This window comes from Sciurus vulgaris (genome assembly GCF_902686455.1).
Source record: "Sciurus vulgaris genome assembly, chromosome: 7".
Classification (NCBI taxonomy): Eukaryota; Metazoa; Chordata; class Mammalia; order Rodentia; family Sciuridae; genus Sciurus; species Sciurus vulgaris.
The window spans coordinates 156,111,710-156,135,747 of record NC_136467.1 but is presented as its reverse complement, the minus strand read 5'-3'; the positions used below and the strand labels follow the sequence as shown (position 1 = coordinate 156,135,747).

Here is a 24,038-nt window from a genome sequence, read left to right as displayed (position 1 = left end):
ACGTGGCTGAGGGCGGGGCTGAGGCGGCTGCTGCCCAGCTGGGCCGGACAGCTCCGCGCGCCGCGGCCTGGTGGGCCCCGAAGGCCCCGCGGACGGCGGCCCCAGCCGAGCTGCGCGGCGGGGGTGGCTCTGGCTCCGTCGGCGTCCCGGGCCCGTTCGCCTTCCTTCCGGAAGCCGGGCGCGCCGCTCCCCGCTGCCGAGCCTGCGGTCGCCGCGCACCGGATGCGAGCGTCCGCGAGGCACCGGAAGTGTCCTCCGAGGCCGAGGGGCGGCGCGGCGCGGGTGAGGACCGGGCCGGGTGGGCTGGGCGGCTTGCGGGCGGCGGGCGCGGGTGAGCGCGGGGCCGGGCCGGTGCGGGGCGGTGCAGGCCCGGCCTGGCCGGCGGGTGCGCGCAGCTTCTGCGCCGCGCTGGGGACCGTGGGTAGCCTCGGAAAAGTTGGACGCACGGCCCGGGGGCGCGGTCGTCGGGGCGAGGGCGGGACGCGCCGCTGCGGGCGTGCGCGGCTGGTATGGACGCGGACGGGCCCGCCTCCAGGGAGACGCGCCGGGCCGCCGGAGCCGGTTCCTCCGTGCGTTCCCTTCCCGTCGCCTTTCGGACGCCGGCGTTAGAGGCAGCCGCGTCCTTCTGGGGGCCGGCGTAGAGGCTGCCGCGGCGTCCTTCTGGGGGCCGGCGTAGAGGCAGCTGCGCGGTGCGTCGGAAGGAGGGCCCTGGACCAGAGGTGGGGAGAGAGACGACTGAAGCAGATAGCAGGGCGAAACGCAGGGCCTCGGGCTTTGTTGTGCGGCCGAGTCCAGCGTGAGCTTGACGTTTTGTGCGGAGCAAGCAGGTCAGGAAGGAGCCTCTGAGTAGCCTCTGCTTGCAGGAAGACAGCGTGAGCAGTGGTGGAGAGAGGTCTGAGTTACGCTTGAAGGACGCTCACAGGACTGGACGGTAAATGGGGCCAGTATTTACTTTTTTGTGTTTTTTTCCAGTGCTAGAGATGGAACTCAGGGCCTGCACGTGTCAGGCAAAATCCATCAGTGAGCTCCACCTTAAGTCCTGTTTTTGTTTAATTTTGAGACGGGTCTGGCTATGTTGCCCGGGCTGCCCTGGAACTCGTGGTCCTCCTGCCTCAGCTTGCCCAGTAGCAGGCATCATAGGTGTGTGCTGTGGCCCCGGTTTGGGATCAGTATTTAAGTGCCTAGCTCTAGAAAAATTATAAATATCACGAAGTTATCTTGAACATTTTTTATTTTTCTTTTAGGAGAGGGAGGAGTTCTGGACTTGAGACCTTTTGGAGCCAAAAGGAAGACAGTAGACGACAGTCTTGAAACTTTAATGGTAAGTGGCATAACAGGCTCTGTTTTTTCTTTTTTCTTCTGTCTCTTGCTGTGGTTTTTTTTGTTTGTTTTGTTGGTACCAGAGATTGAACCAGGGGTGCTTAACCACTTAGCCACATCCCCAAGCTCTTTTTGTGGTTTCTTTTGAGACAGGATCTTGCTAAGTTGCCCAGGCTGGCCTCAAACTTGTGATCCTATATACTTCAGCCTCCTAAGTTGTTGGGGTTAGGTGTAGGCCTTCCCCACCCTAGACCCTGTGTTTTTATATAAATGTGGGTTTGAGGGCAGAACAGGAAGGAATGGGAGAAAACACATGGAGAAGAGAATGGCCTTAGTTCTTAACATAGTAAAAAAGTAAGACTGAACCCTTCCTTTCAATTCAGGAGTATGTTCTAATCCTTTCTGTCTTTCCTGTGTTTTCATGACTGACTGACAGTAATTGCTTCTTGATTAATATGTCACACAAAAAAGGTAATATGCCCAATGCTGAGGCAGGCTCTGGAGTCAGAAAATGTGTATTTAACTCCTGACTGCTACTTAACCAGCTGAGTTCTTGGGTGATTCGCTAACTGCCCTGAGCATCAGATTTTCTATTGTAAGGTGCAAACACTGGTATTAATACCTCTTTTACAGGGTTCTTGGGAAGATTAAATGAGGTATCCCTAACCAAGGGCCTATATAGTCAGCGCTGTTTATTTCTTAGGAATGCTTTAAGTAATTACTTTAATTATCTCATACATACTTTGACTATAAAGAAAACCTTGAACTCTTAAGCTCTGTGATTCAACCTATCTGCTTGAACTTTTGTTGCCTGCCTGGTTATTTTGTATATTCTGACCCTAGACTTGAGAATACCAGTTTCTTCCTAAGATGGGTTAAGAGAAGCATTGTAAAGGGAGGGTATCCTGGAGCTAAGTCTTAAAGGATGTGTTTGGGTTTGCCAGATGGACCAGTCGGGACTACTGGAGATCCAAGGATGATGGCCCTTTTTTGTCCTGATATTTGTTTGTTTGTATTTTTTATTCATTTAACAAATGTATTCTAGATGCTGTGTATACATGTACAAGTCTGCTAGCTACCTGCTATTTTTGGGAGAATTGAGAAAATAGTTTTTCAAATATATTTTCTGTAGTGTTTCATTCTCTCCTGGAACCCTAATTGAGGAAATTATTTATTTCCTAAAATCAAAAATATTCCTTTAAATTACCAGTATAATATCAAAATCAGGAAATGAACATTCACACAGTACTGCTATCTAATCTACAGACACTATTCAAATTTAATCAGGTGTTCCAATAATGTTCTTAGCAAAGGAGGGGTGTCTGTTATCCAGGATCCAATCCAGCATCATTTATTCTGTTTGAGTATGGTGTTGCCCTTTATTGTGCAACATGTTCTCAGACTGTGATAACCGTGGCATTTGTTGATAGAGTGTCCCTTAGTCTGGGAATGCCTGAGGCTTCCTGTGAGTGGATTTGGTTTCTTGGTTTTGGCCACAGAGGTGCTGTGTTCTTCTCTGCAGGGTTAGAAGGCACCTGGAGTTGCTTTATCTGGTTGCTGGGGATGTTGACCTTGGTATTTTGGTTGAAGGTGAAGTCTTTCCGGTTCCTATACTGTGACGTTACTCTATGTAGTCTTTGTGATTAGACCTGGGCGATTGTTTTTAAACCCCACCGTTTCTTTTTACATTTCATTGCTGTGAAAAGCCTACCCGTTCCTCTGTGAGTGCAGAGGCCTGGATCCTGGAGCTAGTTCACTGCTGTCCTTACTTGTTTTGTTCTGCTCTGCTTTGGGTTTGCACAGCGGCAGCTCCTTGTCCCGGTTCCTGGGCTGTTGTGGCACACCTCTGCTTTTTGAGCACCTCCTTACTTTCTGGCACAACAGGGTATTCCAAGCTCATCTTGTAGCTTCCAGCTCTGTAATCAGCCATTTTGCCAAGAAGTCCTGTTTCCTTTCAGTGGAGAACCAAAATCTGGCTCTTGGTTTACTCATTGCCACGAGGATTTCATTTTTGTGACTTCTCTGCTGATAGTACTAGAAAAAACCACAGACATTTCACTCATACAATACCTTTCTGTCTTCTCCCTGACCTCATTCTGGTGTCTGCCTCTGATTCCAGTTAAACGGTACGGAGTTCATTCTAACCTTTTCTGTATCTGTAATTTCCCTGATAGTGGGGAATCTGGGTGCCATTACTCACAGCACATTCACATGTATTTATTTGTTCAATCCAGGATGAACTTTTAACTAGCGTATCCCACCACTATGAGGAAAGAAAACAAAAATCCTAATTAGAGGGTTCAGTAATTGCTTTTGTTGTTTCGGGTTTTGGTTGGTTTTGGGTTTTTTTAGTACTGGGGATTGAACCTAGGGGTGCTTAACCACTGAACCACATCCCCAGCCCTATTTTATATTTTATTTAGAGACAGGGTCTCTCTGAGTTGCTTAGGGCCTTGCTAAGTTGCTGAGATTGGCTTTGAACTCGCAGTCTTCCTGCCTCAGCCTCCTAAGCTGCTCGGATTACAAATGTGCCCGGTGGCACTTGGCTCTCAGTAGTTGCTTATGACTATTTATCTTTGGTTTGAGTTTATATAGTCCCAACACTGCATTACTGTGCTAAGAATTGCTTTCACACCCTTTTCTGGGTGGTTGTTTTTCATTTGAAAACAAACACATTCGTTTTTGAATTGTATTTTAGTTTTTCCCCCATTTTGTCTACTAAATTATTTGGTTTATTCATTTATTAGTACATAAAATAATATGGTTATAAAAGTTTCACTGTATATACACAAAAACATTATTAAAGAAATGTGGCTTTTCTTCCTCCTGCCTTTAACACCAATTTCATTTTCTTGTCTTTGATCCCATTTTCACTTGCCTTGTGATGATGATCTAACCCATTAGTTGCACGTTTATCTTTTCTTGATTTCTTTTTAGCCAAATAGATGTTCATATAGCTTAATTTCTGCTTTCTTACATAAAAGAGCAGTTTTTTTACACTTTTTAAAATACGCTGGAAGTCACTTTACCTCAGTTCATAAAGATTTCACTGTTCTTTCTTACAGCTGCATAGTACTCCATTATGTTTGTTTATACCATAGTTGATTCAACCACTTTCCTATATTTTAAAATATTTTTCAGTTATAAGCAATGTACAGTGAGTAACTATGCTGTGCTGTGTAATTTTATGTTATTGGAGGTATATCTTCAGCTTTTTAGAAATCAGATTGCTGAGTCAAGAGTAAATGTATGTCTAGTTTCGTTTTATATCTTCACATTTCCTTCCAGAGAGGTTGTACCAGGTTTACAACCTCTAACAAGTGGTGTGTCTGTTTCCCTGCAGTCTTGACAGTAGAATGAATGGTATCTTTTGATGTATGCCAATTTGATTGGTGGAAAACAGTATTTGTGTACTTCTTTTGAGGACTTCATTAGTAAATAAACTTCATTTTTTTATAGTACCTTGAGATTCACAGCAAAATCAGTCAATGAGTGTAGAAAGTCCCCTCCAAGATGCATGTAGCACAGTGTCTCCCTCTGCTGAGACCCCACCCCAGAGTGGTGCACCTGTCACAGTCTGAACCTGCCACCATCACACCACCGTCATTCAGACTCCATGGTCTGCATTAGGCTTCACTTTCACGTTGTACTCTGGGATTGGCACATGGTTATGGACACGTGTCTACCCTTTATCTAGAATTGTTGCACTGTTTTAACTTCTCTGCGCTCCACCTATTTATCCATCCCTTCTCATCTATGGAGATAATGGTATGACTTTTCTCCATACAAGCTGTTATATTAATGGGCTCCCAAATATTGAAGGATTTCCTGATACTGAACCAATCTTAGATTCCTTGACCCACTTGGTCATGGTGTATTATTTTATTAATGTGATGTTGATCTTTGTTAGTATTTCTCATTGATAGTGATCCTGGGCTGTAAATGTTTTTGTGCTCTCTTCATTGGGTTTAGTTTGTCAATGTTATTTTTGTTTCACATACAAACAAAACATGAATTTTATTTTTATTGTTCCAAAAACAGTTTTTAATTAGTGGGTCTACCTGTCTATTTTGGTGCCCATACCATGTCATTTTTGTTACTATTGCTCTATAGTAGAGTTTAAGGTCTGGTATTGTGATACCTCCTGCATCACTCTTCCTGCCCAGGATTGCTTTGGCTATCCTGGGTCTTTTGTTCTTCCAGATGAATTTCATGATTGCTTTTTCTGTTTCTGTGAGAAATGTCATAGGGATTTTAATTGGAATTGCATTAAATCTGTATAGCACCTTTGGAAGTATGGGCATTTTGATAATATTAATTCTGCCTATCTAAGAACATGGAAGATCTTTCCATCTTCTAAGGTCTTCTTCAATTTCTCATTAATGTTCTGTAGTTTTCATTGTAGCGATCTTTCACCTCTTTGGTTAGATTGATTCCCAACTTTTTTTTTTTTTTTTTTTTTTTTTTTTTGAAGCTATTGTGAACTGGGTTGTTTTCCTCATTTCCCTTTCAGACGTTTCATCTCTCATGTATAAAAATGCTTTAGATTTATGCATGTTGATTTTTATATCCTTCTATTTTGCTGAATTCACTCATGAGGTCTCAAAGTTTTCTGGTGGAATTATTTGGATCCTCTAAATATAGAATCATGTCATCAGCAAATACTAACAACTTGAGTTCCTCTTTTCCTATTTATATCCCTTAAATTTCTTTAGTCTGTCTAATTGCTCTGGATAGTATTTCAAGGATGATGTTGAGTAGAAGTGGTGAAAGAGGGCATCCTGTTATGTTCCAGTTTTTAAAGGGAATGCTTTTAGTTCTCCATTAAGAATGTTGGCTGTGGGCTTAGCATAAATAGCCTTTTCAATGTTGAGCTATGTTCTGTTTTTTCTAATGTTTCGAGCATGAAGGGGTGTTGTATTTTGTCAAACGCTTTCTCTGCATCAATTGAAATAACCATATGATTCTTAACCTTAAGTCTGCTGATGTGATGAATTACGTTTATTGATTTCCGTATGTTGAACCAACCTTACATTCCCAGGATGAACCCCACTTGATCGTGGTGCACTATCTTCTTAATATGTTTTTAGATCAGTTTGCCAGGATTTTGGTAAGGATTTTTGTGTCTATATTCATCAAAGATTTGGTCTAAAATTTTCTTCCTTGAAGTGTCTTTGTCTCGTTTGGGTATGAGGGTGATATTAGCTTCCTAGAATGAGTTTGATAGGGTTCCCTCCTTTTCTATTTCCTGGAATACTTTGAGAAGTATTGGAATGAGTTCTTCTCTCAAGGTTTTGTAGAACTCAGCTGAGAATTCATCTGGTCCTGGGCTTTTCTTGGATGGTAGGTTTTTAATGGCTTCTTCTATTTCATTGCTTGATATTGATCTGTTTAAATTGTGTACGTCCTCCTGGTTCAGTTTGGGAGGAGCATATGTCTCTAGAAATTTGTCAATGTCTTTGGTATTTTCTATCTTGTTGGAGTATAGATTCTCAAAGTAACTCCTCATTATGTTATATATTTCAGTGGTGTTTGTTGTGTAATTTCCTTTTTCATCACGAATTTTAGTAATTTGAGTTTTCTCTCTCCTTCTCTTTGTTAATGTGGCTAAAGGTTTGTCTATTTTGTTTACCTTTTCAAAGAACCAACTTTTGTCAATTTTTTGAATTTTTTCTTCTGTTTCAATTTATTGATTTCAGCTCTGATTTTAGTCAGTCTCCAGGTGTTGGAGTAATTTCTGTTTTTTATTTTGTCATTGATTTCTAATTTCATTCCATTATGATCTGATAGAACACAAGGTAGTATCTCTATTTTTTTGCATTTACTAAGGCTGCTTTGTGGTGTAACATGATCTGTTATCGAGAAGGTTCTGTGTGTTGCTGAGAAGAGAGTGTATTTGCTCGTGATGGATGGAATATTCTATATATATCTGTCAAGTATAAGTTATTGATTGAGTTCTATGGCTTCTTTGTTTAGTTTTTGTTTGGAAGATCTATCCAGTGGTGACAACATGTGTTAAAATCACCCAGAATTATTGTGTTGTGGTCTATTCAATTCTTGGAATTGAGAAGGATTTGTTTGATGTACATGGATGCACCATTGTTTGGGGCATAAATATGTACAATCATTATGTCTTCCTGATTTATGCTTCCCTTAAGCAGTATGAAATGTCCTTCTTTATCCCTTCTGACTAACTTTGGCTTGAAGTCCACTTTATCTGAAATAAGGATGGAAACCCCCCACACACACTTTTTTACTGAGTCTGTGTGTGTGTGGTAGGTTTTTTCCCTTCCTTTCACCTTTAGTCTGTGGATGTCCTTATCCATGAGACGAGTTTCTTTTTAATCTAATCTGCCAGTCTGTGTCTTTTGATTGATAAGTTTAGGCCATTAACGTTAAGGGTTATTATTGAGATATGATTTGTATTCCCAGTCAATTTGGGCTTATTTTTGTTTTTTAACTTGCCTTAGTTTCTCTTGATTGTTTTTTCCTTTAATTTAGTTCCTCCCTTTGCTGACCTCCATTGTTGTTTTTCATTTCCTCCTCATGGAATGTTTTCTTGAGAATATTCTGTAGTGCAAGCTTTCTGTTTGTAAATTCTTTTAACTTTTGTTTATTATGGAAGGATTTTATTTCATCTTCAAATCTGAAGGTAAGTTTTGCTGGCCATAAGATTCTTGGTTGACATCCATTTTCTTTCAGAGCTTGAAATATGTTGGTCCAGGCCCTTCTAGCTTTTAGAGTCTGGGCTGAGAAATCTGCTGATATCTGTATTGGTTTCCCCTATATGTAATCTGATGCTTTTCTCTCGCAGCCTTCAAAATCCTATCTTTATTTTGTATGTTAGGCATTTTCATTATAATGTGCCTTGGTGTGGATCTGTTGTGATTTTGTGCTTTTGGTGTTCTGTAAGCCTCTTGTATTTTATTTTCCATTTCATTCTTCAGGTTTGGGAAATTTTCTGATATTATTTCATTGAATAGGTTGTTCATTCCTTTGGTTTGTATCTCTGTGCCTTCCTCAATCCCAATAATTCTTAAATTTGGTCTTTTCATGATGTCCCATAGCTCTTGGAGGTGCTGTTCATGATTTCTTACCATCTTCTCTGTTTGGGCAACTTTATTTTCAAGATTAAATATTTTGTCTTCATTGTCTGAGGTTCGTCTTCCAAGTGATCTAGTCTGTTGGTGATGTTTTCCATTGAGTTTTTTATTTGGTTTATTGTTTCTTTCATTTCAAGAATTTCTGTTTGGTTTTTATTGTTGTTTTGTTTTGTTTTGAGACGCTCTCTTTGTTGAAATGATCTTTTGCTTCCTGCAGTTGCTCTTTTAACTGCTTATTGGAGTGGGCATTCATTGCCTGCATTTGCTCTCTTATCTCATCCTTTGCTTCATGAATCATTTTAATTATGTGTATTCTGAACTCCTTTTCTGATATTTCTTCTACCATGCTGTCACTGGATTCTGTTAATATAGAATCTAGCTTTGTTTGGATCATTTTCTTCTCTTGTTTTTTCATGTTGTTCATGTATCTTCCCATCTAGCAGTGCAGATCTGGGGTATTGCAATTCCCCCCCATAGGCTTATAGTGACCCTATAGGTTTCCAAAACCTTTTGTTTAAGGGGAAGATCAATATAAACAGTGCCCAGTACAGACAATATGCAACCCTAACCCAAGTAACCCCTATGAAGACATTAATAATATTGTCATAATAAATGGAGAGGATGAGTTCAATTATTATCTACAGTATAACAAATAGATTTGCAATAAGGTCTGTAGTTTCTAATGGAGGACAAAGAGGATGTAGCTGTTAATGGGATAAGAAAAGAGTATATAGAAGTTTTAGATCATAGAAAGAGTGAAAGTGTAATCAAAATAAGTTGGTTGTTGGCATGAGAAAAGAGAGAAAGAGACTCTGAGGAAATAGGTAAACAAAAGGAAAATAGAGTGAGAAAAGTAAAGAAATAAAAACTTAAAAATTTTCAAAAAGGAAAAAACAGTCATATAGTATTCAAACCTCCCAGTCTTCAGTAGCCTGATGCATGAGAGGCCTGCATCAGTAGCCTGATGCAGTGAGCTTCCATTCTCCAGCTGGCATCTCAGGATGGTATTTGCCCCACCTACCAATGGGAGCTACCACTTCCAGGATAATCCAAGATGTCTGCTCTGGCTTCCTAATGTGTTGGCAAATGGGGAGCTGCAGCTCAGGGTGTGGGTGTGGTCAGCTGGAGGTCTTGGAGGCAGGGAGTGGTTGGTCGGGCTGAAGGGTCCTGGAGACAGTGCTCTGTCAGTCCAGCCAGGGGTCCTGCATGTCCTGGCTGTTGTCTCAAAATGGCGGCAGCCACATGTAACCAAACCTGCAGGTACTGTGACAGTGAACTTTCAGGCAACAGTAGGCAGCTGGTGATCCACTGGCGGTCTGCTGGCTGTTGTCAGATGTTCGGCAGGTGAACCTCAGGTGGTGGGTGATGGGTAGCTGAAAGGCAGGCAATGGACAGGCAAGAGGCAGGCAAATGGCCGTGATAGGCAGTGAGCAATATGCACTCAAAAAGTAGTCGATATGCTGGCAGATTGCAGGTGATCGCAGTAGACAAATGGGGTAAACAGCAGGGGATCGATAAGCAGCAAAACTGCCTCACTGAGAAACAGATCCTCTGCTTGAAACCCAATTTATGGAGTGACAAGGAACGCAGCCTCTCTCTAGTCCGCCATCTTGGATCTCTCCCCTAGTGCCTTTTTGCAGGATAGATCTTTGATACATTTCTAACTAGTTTGTGCAAATTGATGTTTTAAAATTTTCTATATCTAGTGGGGTCGATTTTTGATAAATTGTGTTTTTTGAGAAAGCAGTATATTTCACAGGTTACATTTGGAAATTACATTTATTTAGGCAGAGATCTGCAATACTGTCTTGTACCTGTTTGTTTCTGTTTCAGTGGTTATTCTTGCTCATCCTGTTTTATAAATGTGTTTTCTTCCTTGTTTTCTTCATTAAGTTAGCTAGTGGTTTATCTGTTTTTCAAAATAAGCAGAATTTTTATTTATAATTAGATAATAATGTTTTTCTTTAGTTTTATTTTTTCTAGAGAGTCATGGGGAGTTAGGACTATGGTTACTCTACACAATTGAGTTTGAGGGCTTAAAGGAAATTCATCGTCTTTTTTTTTTTTCCTTCATTTTTCTTTATTTGCTTTTTTGAAGGAAACTCTTAAGTTTACCTGTTGTTATGTCCTTTGAAGAATTAATGATCTAGTCATGTATCCTTCCACTTATGGCTTTTTGTCCTTTTCATGTCCTTGTGTTTTGCAGAATGTTATCTGCCTTGAGAAATCAATTTCTCAGGACCAGGAAGTAAATGCAACTTTTCTTCTGTCTAGATTCTAGGTAAGTTATAGTTTCTTCAGTCTTTTGAAATGTGCCTTCTCCCAGACAAGTGCCTATCCCCCTATAACGTTTCAGTCCTTTCTCCTTATCAGGTAAGGAGAGAAATAGAATTTCAATGAGAATTCATTGATGCATAACACATTATTAAGCACCATCCTTATGCTAGCACTACTCTCTGTACTAGGGAAAGAGCACCAAACGAAACAAGCACCCTTTCCAAAATTTTAACAGGTGATAAACTAATAAGTGAATTATATAGTACTTTAAAAGGTGATAAGGACGATGGAGAAGAGTAAAGCAGTATGGGGGATGGGTAGTGCTGGAGTATGGGTGAAGACATCGTCGTTGAAGGAACTGACAGGGAGCCATGCATATAGCTGGAGGAAGAGGCTGTAGACAGAAGGGCAGTAACCCTACGTGGAGTGTGTCTGGATGAGGAACACCTGGGAGGTGGTCATGGCTGAATTAGAACACAGAGAAGCAAGAAAAAGCTCAGAGAGACCTTCTGGGCCATGGTGAGGACCCAGTGGGAGAGGACACCATTGAGGACAGTGATTGCACTGGCTGCAGGGTTGAGAGTTAAAAGTGTTGGGAGGGCAGGGGCTCAAGGATGTGTTACATTGCGAGGACTACATGACAAGATGCTGGCGACTGGTGCCTTAAAGAACATCATGTTTTCATAGTTCAGTAGGCTAGAAATCCAAGATGAAGTTTCTTGTGACGGTTTGTTTTTAATCTTCCTTTTTTTTTTTTTTTAATGGAGGATTATATATAGTAGTTGAGTTCATTTTGACAAAATCATACATGCATGGAATTGGATCACAGTTCCTGTTCCACTTCCTCCCTTCTTCTGTTTCCCCCCCTCCAGTTCTCCTTATTCTTTCCTCTTCTCCCCAATTCTCCTTCTTCTGCTCTGCCAACATTCCCCTTTCACTCATTTATTTATTTTTGATTTGTTCTTTCTACATATACACATAGGTGAAATTCCCTGTGTGTGTTTATACATGCATCTAATGTGAAAAACTTTAGACCCTTGATTTTTTTGCGACTGGCTTGTTTCACTTAGCATGATGTTCTCCATCTCCACCCATTTACCAGAAAAATGCCATTATTTTATTCTTTTTGACTGACTAAAACTATTGTGTACTTATGCCACTTTTTCTTAAACCACTCATTGATGGACATCTGAGCTGGTTCCATAACTTGGCTATTGTGAATTGTGGTGCTGTGAACATTAATGTATCACTCATACTAGTGTGCTGATTTTAGTTCTTTTGTACATACGCAGAGGAATGGGATAGCTAGGTGGTATGGTGGTTCCATTCATAGTCCTTTGAGGAATCTCCATACTACTTTCCAGAGTGGTTGTGCTAATTTGCAACCCACCAACAATGTATGAGTGTACCTTTTCCCCACATCATTGCTAGCATTTATTTTTGTTTGTATTTTTTATAATTGCCATTCTGACAAGTAAGATGAAATCTTAGTGTAGTTTTGATTTGCATTTTCCTGATTGCTGGAGATGTTGAATATTTTTTCTTTTTTTTTTTTTTTCCTTTGACCATTTGTATTTCTTCTCTTGAGAAATGTCTGTTTAGTTCTTTTGCCCAATCATTGAGATAGGGATGATTTACTTTTATTCTTATACATGTGGTTATCTAGTTTTCCTAGCACAATTTGTTAAAAAAGCTATCTTTTCTCCAACGTGTATATTCGGCACCTTTATCACTTATCAGATGGCTGTATGTGTTTGTCTCCGTTTTCTATTCTGTTCCTGTTCCTGTTTCAAAATAGACATTTTGATGCCAGTACCACACAGAAACTATAGCTCTGTAGTATAAATTGATGACTCCTGTATTACTTTTGTTCAGCATTACTTTGGCTATTCTGGGTCTCTTATTCTTCCAAATGAATTTAAAGACTGTTTTTTTTTTCTAATTCTTTGAAGAATGTCATTGGCATTTTGATGGCAATTGCATTGAATGTGTATATTGCTTTTGGTATTATGACCATTTTGACAATATTTTGTCTGTACAAGAACTCAATATTTTGTCTATTCAGTTTTCATTGTAGAGATCTTTTACCTCTTTGGTTAGATTGATTCTCCAGTATTTTATCTCTTTTGAGGTTATTGTAAATGAGATGGTTTTCTTGATTTCTTTCTCAGCAGAATCACAGTTGGAATATATGAAAGCTACTGATTTATAAGTGTTGATCTTGTATCTGGCTACTTGGCTGAATTCATTCATCACCAGTAGAGTTTTTGGGGTCTTCTGGATGTAGGATTATGTCAGCAGCAACAGAGAGAGTTTGACTTTTTTTTCATATTATATCCCTTTAATTTTCTTCTCTTACCTGATTGCTCTGACTAATGTTTCAAGAAGTATATTCAGTAGAAGTGGTGAGAGTGAACAACAAAGACCCTTTTTGCATCATTGAGATGATTGTATGATTCTTGTCCTTAGTTCGGTGTAAGTGGTGAATACATTTATCGATTGACATGTTGAACCAAATTTGCATTCCTGGGATGAAATTCATTTGATCATGATATATTGGTGTTTTTTTGAATGTAGTTTGCTAACATTTTATTAAGAATGTTTTCATATATGTTCATCAGGGAAATTGGTCTGTGGTTTTCTTGATGTGTCTTTGTCTGATTTTGGTATCAGGGTTATACTGGCTTCATAGAATATGTTTGAGAGTGTTCCCTCCCTTTCAATTTCATGGAATTTGAGAAAGACTAGTGTGTGTTCTTCATCAAAGGTCTGATAGAACTCAACTGAGAATCTGTCTAGTCCCAGGTTTCTCTTTGTTGTGGGCTTTTAATTGCTGTTTCAATTTCATTACTTGATATTGGTCTGTTTAGGGTTTTCTCTATCTTCCAGGTTTGATTTGGATAGGTCGTGTGTGTCTAAAAATTTGTTGGTGGCTTCTGGATTTTCCAGTTTGTTGCAGCATAAATTTTCAAAATAATTTCTGATGACAATATGAGTTTCAGGAATTTCTGTGGTGATGTCTTCTTTTTTGTCTCTAATTTTGTTGATTTGGGTCCTGTCTCTTTCAGTTTGTTTGGCTAAGGGTTTATAAGTCTTATCTTTTTGAAGAATCTGCTCTTAATTCTATTGATCCTTTGTATTTTTTCTTGTTCTCAGTTTCATTGATTTTGGTTCTGATCTTAGTTATTTTATCTTCTACTAATTGTGAAATTAGTTTGTTCTTTTCTAAGGTCTTGAGGAGGTGGAGCATAAGCGTATTTGTTTGGAATCTCTGTTTCTAATGTAGGCACTCAATACTATATGTTTTCCTCTTAGAACTGTTTTCATTCTGTCTCAGAGATTTTGATATGCTATCTGTTCTCATCTGTTTCTAAGAATTTCTTGATTTCTTCTGTAATTCATTCTTTGTTCAAAAGAATATTAATCTTCATGTGTTTATATAATTTCTATAATTTTTCTTACTATTTATTTCTAATTCCATTATGGTCTGATAAGGATACACAGAATTATATTGAATTTTTTTAAATTTATTTAGATTGATATTGTGACCTAGAATATGGTCTATTGGAAAAGGTTCCATGAGCTGCTGAGAATAAGGTAAATTCAAGTGTTTGGGGGTGAAATATTTTGTAGATGTCTTTTATGGTACTGTTTAGATTGGAAACATCTTTTGATTTTATGTTTGGATGACCTGTTGGTGAGAGGGTGTGTTGAAGTCACCCAGTACAATAGTATTGGGATCTATCTGGGATTCAATGTCAAGAAGCGTTTTTATTTGTTCGTTTTTAATGTAATTAGGTACGCTGACATTTGGGACATATATACTTATTGCTGTTGTTATATCTTCTTGTTGGATCATTCCCTTTACCAGGATATGACCTTCTTTGTTTCTTCTGATTGATTTTTGCTTGAAATGAGAATAGCTATTCCTGTTCATTCCTGCTTGTTTTGGGACTCTGTTTGTATGGGATATTCTTTTGATTCTTTTACTTTCAGCCTGTGAAGAGTGTCTTTGCCTATGAAATAATTCTTGTAAACCTCACATAGTTAGATGCTGTTTATGTTAACCTATGTTTATTGGGGTATTGAGACCATTTAGGTTCATTGTTGTTATGAATGTGTGTTGATGGTTTTCTGCAATTTTGTTTTGTTTGCTATATTTCATTCTGTCTGAATTCTCACTCAGTTTGTTACTCTTCTATTGATCTTCGCATGTTTGGGAGCTTTGGGATTTGTTTGTGGGTTCCTCTGTGTACAGTGTATCTTTGAGTATTCTTTATCATGCTGGATTGGTGGTCATTCTTTTAGTTTATCTTGGTCACAAAAGGTTTTTATTTTCCCATCAAATTTGAAAGAGGGCTTTGCTGGGTATATCAATCATGGTTTGATTTTTTTTTTTTTTTTTTTTTTAATCTTATAGTATCTTATTCCAGGCCCTCGGCCCTCCTTGATTTTAGATTCTGATTTTAAAAATCAGAAGTTAGCTTTATTGATTTGCCTCTAAATGAGCACTAATGTTTCTCTATTGCATTTTTTAACATTCTTTTCCTATTTTGGGGGTTAGGAATTTTATTTTTTGATGTGTCCTAGCTTGTGTTCTGATCTGGTATATTTGGGGTTCCATATATTTCCTGTGTTTAGATGGCTATCTCATTTTTTATATGGGGATAGTTTTCTGTTACTATCTCATTTTAAATGTTCTTAATGTCCTTCACCTCCTGTCTCCAAGATCTCTTCTATCTCAGTGACTTTCAGTTTTAGTCTCTTCATTATGTCCCAGAATTCTTGAATATTCTGAATATATTCTCTTTTTTTCCCCTTGCATATTTGAGTACTCAAGTTCATGTACAAGTAAATTTTTAATTATTTATTGGGTCTTTTCATTTCCAGGAGTTCTGATTGGTTTCCTTTTCATCTCTTATTTCTTTATGGAAATCGTCTTTCATCCCCTATATTTGCTCTCTTAATTCATTCCTTAGATCTTCTTTTAGTTCATTGAATATTTTAATAATCATAGTTTTATAATCTTTCTCTGGATTTCCATCTACTTTCATATCTGTAGAATCCTTTGTTAGGAGATTGTGAATTTGGGAGAGATTTGATTGCCTGTTTTCTCACATATTCAGAGGTCTTGGACTTGTGTATCAATTGAGATATGTTCCCTTCTTCTTCTACACACATCCTTTTGTGTATAGTTATCTTTTCTGTTCTGGGACTTCTGTTTTTGGTATATGAATTGATGTCCAGGGCTAGGACCTGAGAACCTCTTCTTATTGTTGTTTCTTGGAGCCTGGTTGTTGGTGTGTGTTTTTTTGTCTCCCTAGTTCTATGAGTTGAAGTAATGTTGAGGCTTGCGTGGGGTGAGATTGACATTGCTTGACTCTCTTCTGTGTGAACTTGAAATGCCCCACAAAGGAAGAGGGGAGCCAGGAATAGCACTAACATTCACACCAAATGCACAACCTTAAGATAAATGTCTGGTGTCTGTTTTGACATCTGTAACGCTGATTGCCACTTGTATTGGAATGGTGGGATCAGTGTTTAACATTAGTACCAACAATAAAAAACTCAGAACTACATCAGGCATTCAACAGCAACTGTCTACTACATCGTCCACTGTGCTAATAATCCAGCAATGTGAATGGGATAGGAATTACATAAACTATATAATTCTATTATTTTGTGGAATTACTGTTTCTTAAATAAAGATAAAATAGGGTAGGAAGGCAAAAGAAAGTTTGAAATATTTTAAAAGCGAACAAAGGCAAGGACGATCGCTTGCAGATGTCAACTATAAGGAAGAAGGAATAAAAAATTAAACAAAATGAGGAAGAGGGAACAGGAGAATGTGGCTGCTGGTTGGCGAAGAGAGTGAAGAAGGGGTAATAAGAGAGACAAGAACCAAGGTATGAATAAACCAGCAACTATAAGATCGAAACAGCTCAAACCCCATAGTATTGTACTCCACCTAAGGCACATCAAGGCTAAATAGTAAGTACAGGAGAAAGCAATTAATATGAAAGTTAAATTATATGAATATGTATTTTCTGAACCTGTCCATCCACACAGTGAGAGAAAACACACACACACACACGCAATCTTGAACAGTGGAAAAAGCAAAAAATCATATGATGAATGATGTTGGAAAAAAATTTTAGAAAGTTAAAACTTAAAAAAATAAAGAATAAAAATAATTAAGTTGAATATAAAGGAAGAAAAGAAATAAGGAAAGAGAGAATCTTAATGAGAAATAAAGGGCTTGTTTCTGCTGTGGCAGTCAGAACGGTTGGCAGGGACGGACTTCTCACGTTCATAGTTTAGCTCTAAACCCTTGGGTCAAGGGCTGCGGTTGAGTCTGATGTCTCTCTTCCCCATCTGACTGGCCGCCACGCGTAGCAGCTCTCCACGTCCAGCTGGGGTGGGTAGGCTGGGCAGCACTGTGTACTACGGTATCGGGGATGGTGCGGAGTTTTGGAGTGGCAGCTTCCATACTCGGGTTTAGCCATTGTTGCCTTTGGGACTCAGTGGGTACCTAAGATACAGTGCATCCCCTGTTACTGGGGATTGCTATCTCTGCTGGACCTCTGGATATCTGGGGCCTCTGATAAATCCCAAGTCTTTAAATTGTAAGGACTACCCTCCGCAAGTCTCAGCTTCACCACTGTGAAGGTAATCCCCAGGAGTCACCCTGGAGTGCATGCGCTCCCACGTAGCCACATCTACGTGTCTTCCCAGTAGCTTTTACAGGGCCGTTGACAAAAGGGACTTCTCAATCTGGTGATTGGGAGCCCGTGTGGTGCAGGGCACAGCTCTCTTTGTTGCCTGTCTCAGTCACCTCTGGCTCAAGCACACTCTGGAGGTTATCACAGCTTCCTTTATGTGTTCCCAGTCTTCTGGCTCTAGTTCCCGGCCACACACAAGGTCGTGTTCCAGCAACAACCTTGAGTCCCACTGATTGGGCATGCAGTTTTTGGTAGCTATGCTTTTTTTTTTTTTTTTTTTTTTGGTGTGTGTGTGCAGTGTGCGGGAATTTGGAACCCAGGGCCTTGTGCTTGCAAGGCAAACGCTCTACTGACTGAGCTATATCCCAACCCTTTTGGTAGCTTTTTACTGACCACTTCCCCACCAATGGTGTCCATTAAGATCAGCCTCCCCTGTAATCCACAGGTTTCCCAGCCAATTTTGTTTAAACAATTTTTGGTTGGTGGACATGCCATCTTCCCTCTCTGCCTTGTCCTCTCCCCTCCCTCTAGTGCCACTGCTCCCTTTACAGGCAGCCAAGCTGGCACATCTCTAATAGTTTTTATATTCTGTTTGTTCTGACTTTGTATCTCTGTTTCTTTTACAGTCTAGTGTTAGGTTTCATGAGTTCCCTGAGCTACTCACCTCACTGAGGGGCAGTCTTCCGGCTTTGTCAGTCTGGCACACTGCAGGCAAGTGCACATCCTCTAACAAACCGCCTTCCTCCTCTGCCCTAAGGCCTCTCTGGAGACCCCTGTGTTTTAAACATAGCTACTGAGAGAGTAGGGGTTAGAATTTCAGTATATGATTTGAGAGGCAGCACACAGTTAAGCCATAATAGATGAGAACCAATTAGGAGGTTACCGTGATAGTCCATGTGAGAAACAAAAGTGGTTTGGGCCAGGTTGGTAGTATCAGAAGTGGTGAAAAGTGATTGGATTTCTAGATTCATGTGTTTTGAAATGGAGCCACCAGATTTGTTGATGACTTGATTGTGGGATGTGAAGGAACAGAATGCAGGATGACTTCAAGATTTTGGCTTGAGGAAATAAAGGATGAATTTTTTATAAACTGGAATGAGACAGGTGATGGTTGGAGTTGATCTCTAGCTCAGTATCAGTATAGGTCCTCTGATGACATTCTTTGACTTGTTTTAGTCTGCTTTTTTGTTGCTGTGACCGAGAGACCTGCAAGAATAGTCAGAGGAAAAGTTTATTTGGCTCACAATTTTAGAGACCTCAGTATGTAAACAACCGATCCATAGCTCTGGGTCCAAGGTGAGACAAATCATGGCAGAAGAGCACGTGGGGACATGACTTAACACAGATGGAAAGAGCTCTACACATGGACAAAATATGCAGCGTCAAAGGCATGCCCCCAGTGACCGATCACCTCCTCCAGCTGCAGCCTGCCTGTCAACCATTACCACCCCCGTTAATCTAGTCAAGTGAATTAATGCAGTGATTAGGTTAAGGCTCTCATAACCCACTCATTTCACCTGCAAACTTCCTGGTATTGTAGGCATGAGGTTTGGGAAACACCATGTATTCAAACCATGACAAGCTCTACGTCAAGAACTGATTCTCGGCATTTAGCTTGTAAACTGTAATAATAGGAGTAATATTCTCTGTGACACTTTTGACTTTGACGCTTTATTGTGGCAGGGACAGAGCATGCTCTGGGGCGTAACACATTGTGTGTTTGTGGTGATACCTGATAACTATGAACTAAAGCCCTTGGTGCATAGATAAGCAGTGCAGGGTTTCATGGACATGCAGTTCCGGGCCATCTAGGAGACTCTGACCTGTGTGTATGAAACATGGGCACTCTGACTCAGCATCTTGGTAGTAAATGCAGAGAGAAGTTCTTATTAGCTGATGTGTTCATATGCTAGAAGGATCGAGTTGTAGATGCACTTCCTAGGTCACCCATTACCAGTGAGCAGAGAGAAATGGTCTTGCAAGGAGTTCTGTGATACCTTGAGGATCACCTAAAGGATGAGATTTGACTGAAGAAGGTGTGTATGATTTCTAGAACATGCAGGAGCACAGAGAAAGGATGGGTATTTGAAATATGAGATGCAGTCACTGTGTTTAGCACAGCATGTCCTGTTTTGTTTAGTTTACCTGCTTTCTTTTCTTAACTGACCTCCTGAGTCTTGTTGCCTTCTAGCATGTTTTCTTCCTCTGTCCCTCTCTGGTCACAGTTGTGCGTTTCTTATGGATCTGCATGCCTTAACTGAGGGAACCACACTACTCGCAAGCCCATTCAGTTCTTCCCTTATCTTCTAATACTAAATTTCAGAACATATCTGAGTTGGCACGTGAAGCCTTGGTGTGTTTTTTTTATTTCTGTAACTTTTCTTATTGAAAAGAGCGATCATCTGTGATTTGCACGAGGAAAGCATACAAGTTGCTGAGTGAAAATTAGAAAAGTAGTTAGCAAAGCCATAGTAGTACAAAGCCACCCACTTGATCACATACCAAGAGGTAACAGCATGCTGAGTCTTCTCTGTCCTTTGACTTACTGCCTTCTGAGTGCAGGTGCTCAAGTCCTTGTGCTTTCTAGTGTGCCGGAGTCATGGAGCTTCAGTATTGTTTTCATTCACAGATGAACATTTAAGCTCCAGGCCAATATCAGTTTCTTAAACAAGGGGCCTTTCTGATGAACTGTGGACTCTCCCCAGAATAATGGACATGTACTGAACGGCACCTTATGAGTTATCTAAGACCCCTATGGATGCCAGATAAGAGTTTCTTTTCCAAGTTGGAACACAGGTATGTGCCAGGCACTGTCCTAGATTCTAGGGAAACTGCAGTGCAGAAAACAACCAACATATATCAGAGGAAAATACCTGTCCATTAGGAGCTTGCTTAACATCCTGTGGAGAAAAGCAAAAGAGGAAAAGAAAGACAGGGTGTTTCATGTGGGCCAGCTGGGGTGGAGATGTGTTATGATTTAAAATAGGATGGTCAGGAACAGCCTCACTGAGAATGTGACAGTTGTGCAGAGGTGAGGAGATGAGGGAGAAAACCTTGAAGATGCAGAGGAAGAGCCCTCCTTCCAGTAGTGACCAAGGTGTGCACACCCTGAGTGGGAGTGGTCTGGCTTGTTGGACAGCAAAGGCAGGATGCCTGTCGAGTAGAGAACCAGTCAGTGTGGTGACCTCGAGGCAGATTTGCCAGGGCTCGTAGGTTTCTAACAGGAGCAGTCACAGGGGTGGTGAAGGTGCTTGTGGGTTTAGAGTATGTTCCAGAAGTCTTGGAAGACAAGAAATGGAGGCAATGAACAGATCGCTTTCTTTTGAGGAGTTTTATGTAAAGAGTAACAGAGAAGTGGGACATAGCTTGAAGTGAGGTGGTCTTGTTGGTTTTTAGAAGAGAGATAACTGCCAGTTTGCTAAGTAGAATGATCCAATAGAAAGAAAGAAAATGAGAATACACAAAGGAGAGTAGAATTTTGGGACAGATGATCTTGTGAAAAAGGCAGGCAGAGTCCAGCACCAGTGGCAAGGTTGACCTTGGACTGAGCCAAGGTTAAGAAGGAACAGTGGGGACCACGAGAGGCTGGCTGAGGTGGAGGGAACCTGCAGGTTCTGTCTCTGCCTGTGTGTGTGTTTCACTGTTTTCATTTTGCTTCCATTTTCTTAGTAAAACAGGGGCGTACAAAACTCAGCTTACGCTCCTCAGGCGGGATGGCAGTGTCATGTGGGGGTCAGACACGCAGAGGTCCTGGAGAGAGTGCCGGGGAAGGACGCAGAACTGGCCCTTAGGTTTGCTTCCTCCTCTCCTGAACGGACATGCTCGTGGCTAAGAGCCCTCTTGGTTTTCAGCTGAAGCAAAGGAAAGAAGAGCCCTGGTTTTGAGATTCCCCAGGTTCATAGAAGAGTTCTTACTGGTAGTTTCTCATGTGTGTGGTCTCATTTTTAAATTAGTAGAGAGGAAACCAAATACAAGTTGAGCATTCCTATTCTAAAATCCTAAATCCAAAATGCTCAGAAACTGAAACTTTTAAGTGCCAATATGATGCCATGAAAATTCCACACAATGAAACTTTTTTCATGCACAAAATCATTGAATATTTTATAAAGTTGCCTTCAGACTACATGTATAAAGTGTATACCAAAAACTAATTTTGTGTTTAGACTTGGGTACCATCCTTAAGACTTCTCATTATATGTATGCAGATATTCCAAATTCTGAAAGTATCCAAAATCCAAAACACTCTGTTCTCAAGCATTTTGGGATAGGGGATGCTCAATCCTTGTAAAACAAAAAGACTTACAGATCCTGATACAGATTTCTGTCTTTTCCTATAGTGATTTTAATTTAAAAATTCTTAATGTAGGAATATATTATCTTATTTGTCTTATAGGTTTGGAGATACCAAGTAAGAAATCCATGTATATGATGCTGGAAACTTGCAGAGGCAAACTGCCCATGACTGAAAGGCTTGGCATAGATGGACCTTCTAAGTCCTTACCAAGAAAATGACTAAGGAGGCAGGGATGGGGCAAGAAGACCCATGGAACACGCCCTAGGAGAGAGCCATAGAAGATGTACACTTCAGAAGAGAGACGGGATCAGCGAACTCAGAAAAGGAAACGTTCACGCGCGCCCTCAGAAGGGTAAGAAGATTTTCATTCATGTGCGTCAGATTGCTCCATAGATAATCAGATATACGAGTGCCTTGAACGTGAACGAGGACTTCTGTGAAAACTTAGCTCTTATTATGTGTGAGAGGACCCACACGGGGAGAACCTTACAGATGTGATATTGTGAGAAAACCTTCATCCAGAGCTCAGATCTTATTTCCCACCAGAGGATCCACAATTATGAGAAACCTTATAAATGCAGCAAATGTGAGAAGAGCTTTTGGCACCACCTGGCCCTTTCGGGACACCAGAGAACACATGCAGGTAAAAAATTCTATACATGTGACATCTGTGGCAAGAATTTTGGTCAGAGCTCTGATCTGCTTGTTCACCAGCGAAGTCATACAGGTGAGAAACCATATCTGTGTAGTGAGTGCGATAAGTGCTTTAGTCGAAGTACCAACCTAATAAGGCACCGAAGAACTCACACAGGTGAGAAGCCATTTAAGTGTCTAGAGTGTGAAAAAGCTTTCAGTGGGAAATCAGACCTGATCAGCCACCAGAGAACACACACTGGCGAAAGGCCCTATAAGTGTAACAAGTGTGAGAAGAGTTACCGACACCGTTCAGCCTTCATTGTACATAAGAGAGTTCACACCGGGGGAGAAGCCCTACAAGTGTGGTGCCTGTGAGAAATGCTTTGGCCAGAAGTCAGACCTTATTGTGCACCAGAGAGTCCACACAGGTGAAGAAGCCCTATAAATGCTTGGAATGCATGAGGAGTTTTACTCGCAGTGCCAACCTCATTAGGCACCAGGCAACTCACACTCACACGTTAAATGCCTTGAGTATGAGAAGGGCTTCAGCTGCAGCTCGGACCTTATCGTGCATCAGAGAATTCACGTGGAAGAGAAACCACATCAGTGGTCTACATGTGAGAGTGGCTTCCTCTTAGGTATGGACTTTGTCGCCCAACAGAAAATGAGAACTCAGACGGAGGAGCTGCATTATAAGTACAGTGGGTGTGAGAAAAGCTTTCACCAGAGCTCAGCCCTGCTCCAACATCAGGCAGTGCACATGGGTGAAAAAACCATATATCTGTAATGTGGGTGACAAAGCTCTCGAGCTCAGCCCTCCTCATGCTTCAGAAGCCTCACAAATGTCTTGACCAGGCAAGAATCATGATACCATGAAAAATAAAATTACACATCGTAGAGCTCATTGGGATCGAGAACCCTAGGCGAATCTCAGCCTTGGCTCAGGGCTCAAACTTCAGTGGGGACCAGAGAGCCTGCAGTTGTGGGAAGCATGAGGAATGTGTCACCTGGAAGTACCGCCCTAACAGCCACTCCAGTGAGAAGCTCCACAGAGGCTCTGAGTCTGGGAAAGCCTGGAGTCTGAGCTCGCTCCCCCGCAGGATTCACACAGGTAGGAAGCATGCAGTGCACATGAGAGCTCTCTAGGAGGGCTCAGCCCTCCTCATTGCAGGGGAGTTCACCCCAGAGAAGAGCTTTTTAATGCCTTCAGTATCAGCAGAGCTCAGACAGGATGTACATCTCATTGGACACCAGAAAAACCCATCTGGGGAGAAGCCCCAGCAAGTGTGGAAAAAGCTTCTAACAGAACTCTGACTTTCTTACCCACCAGAGAAGACATACTGGTGAAAAATTGTATATTTGTTATGAGTGTGACAAGAGCATTAGCTGGAGAGTCTTCCTTGGGTTTGAACCAAAAAAAGAAAATAGAAAAAAATCTTGTAAGTGTCTGAATGAGAAAAGCTTGTCAGGGGGCTCAAACAGGTGAAAAAACCCACAAATACCTGAGTCTGGAAAGCCTTGCTAGTAGCTCCTATTTTATTGGGCTCAAGAACCCATTCTGCAGAGAAGCTTGCCTCATTAAGAAGTCTAATTGTTAATTGTGGGTGAGAATCTGTGTATATATAGTACTTGTACGAACTGGTCTCAAACTCAGTTGACCCATGTGGTAGAACTTTAAGCAGAGTC

The 24,038-nt window shown here is 40.8% G+C and overlaps 2 long non-coding RNA genes across 2 annotated transcripts in view; both read left to right on the top strand.

The window, feature by feature from the left end:
• Window positions 1-24,038, top strand: part of LOC306666577 — a 101,028-nt gene that overhangs the window by 67,924 nt on the left and 9,066 nt on the right. The window lies entirely within an intron of this gene.
• Window positions 703-22,100, top strand: LOC306666575. The gene is made up of 3 exons (XR_013765334.1): window positions 703-1,321; window positions 10,630-10,704; window positions 21,816-22,100. It is a non-coding gene; the product is annotated as an uncharacterized lncRNA (long non-coding RNA).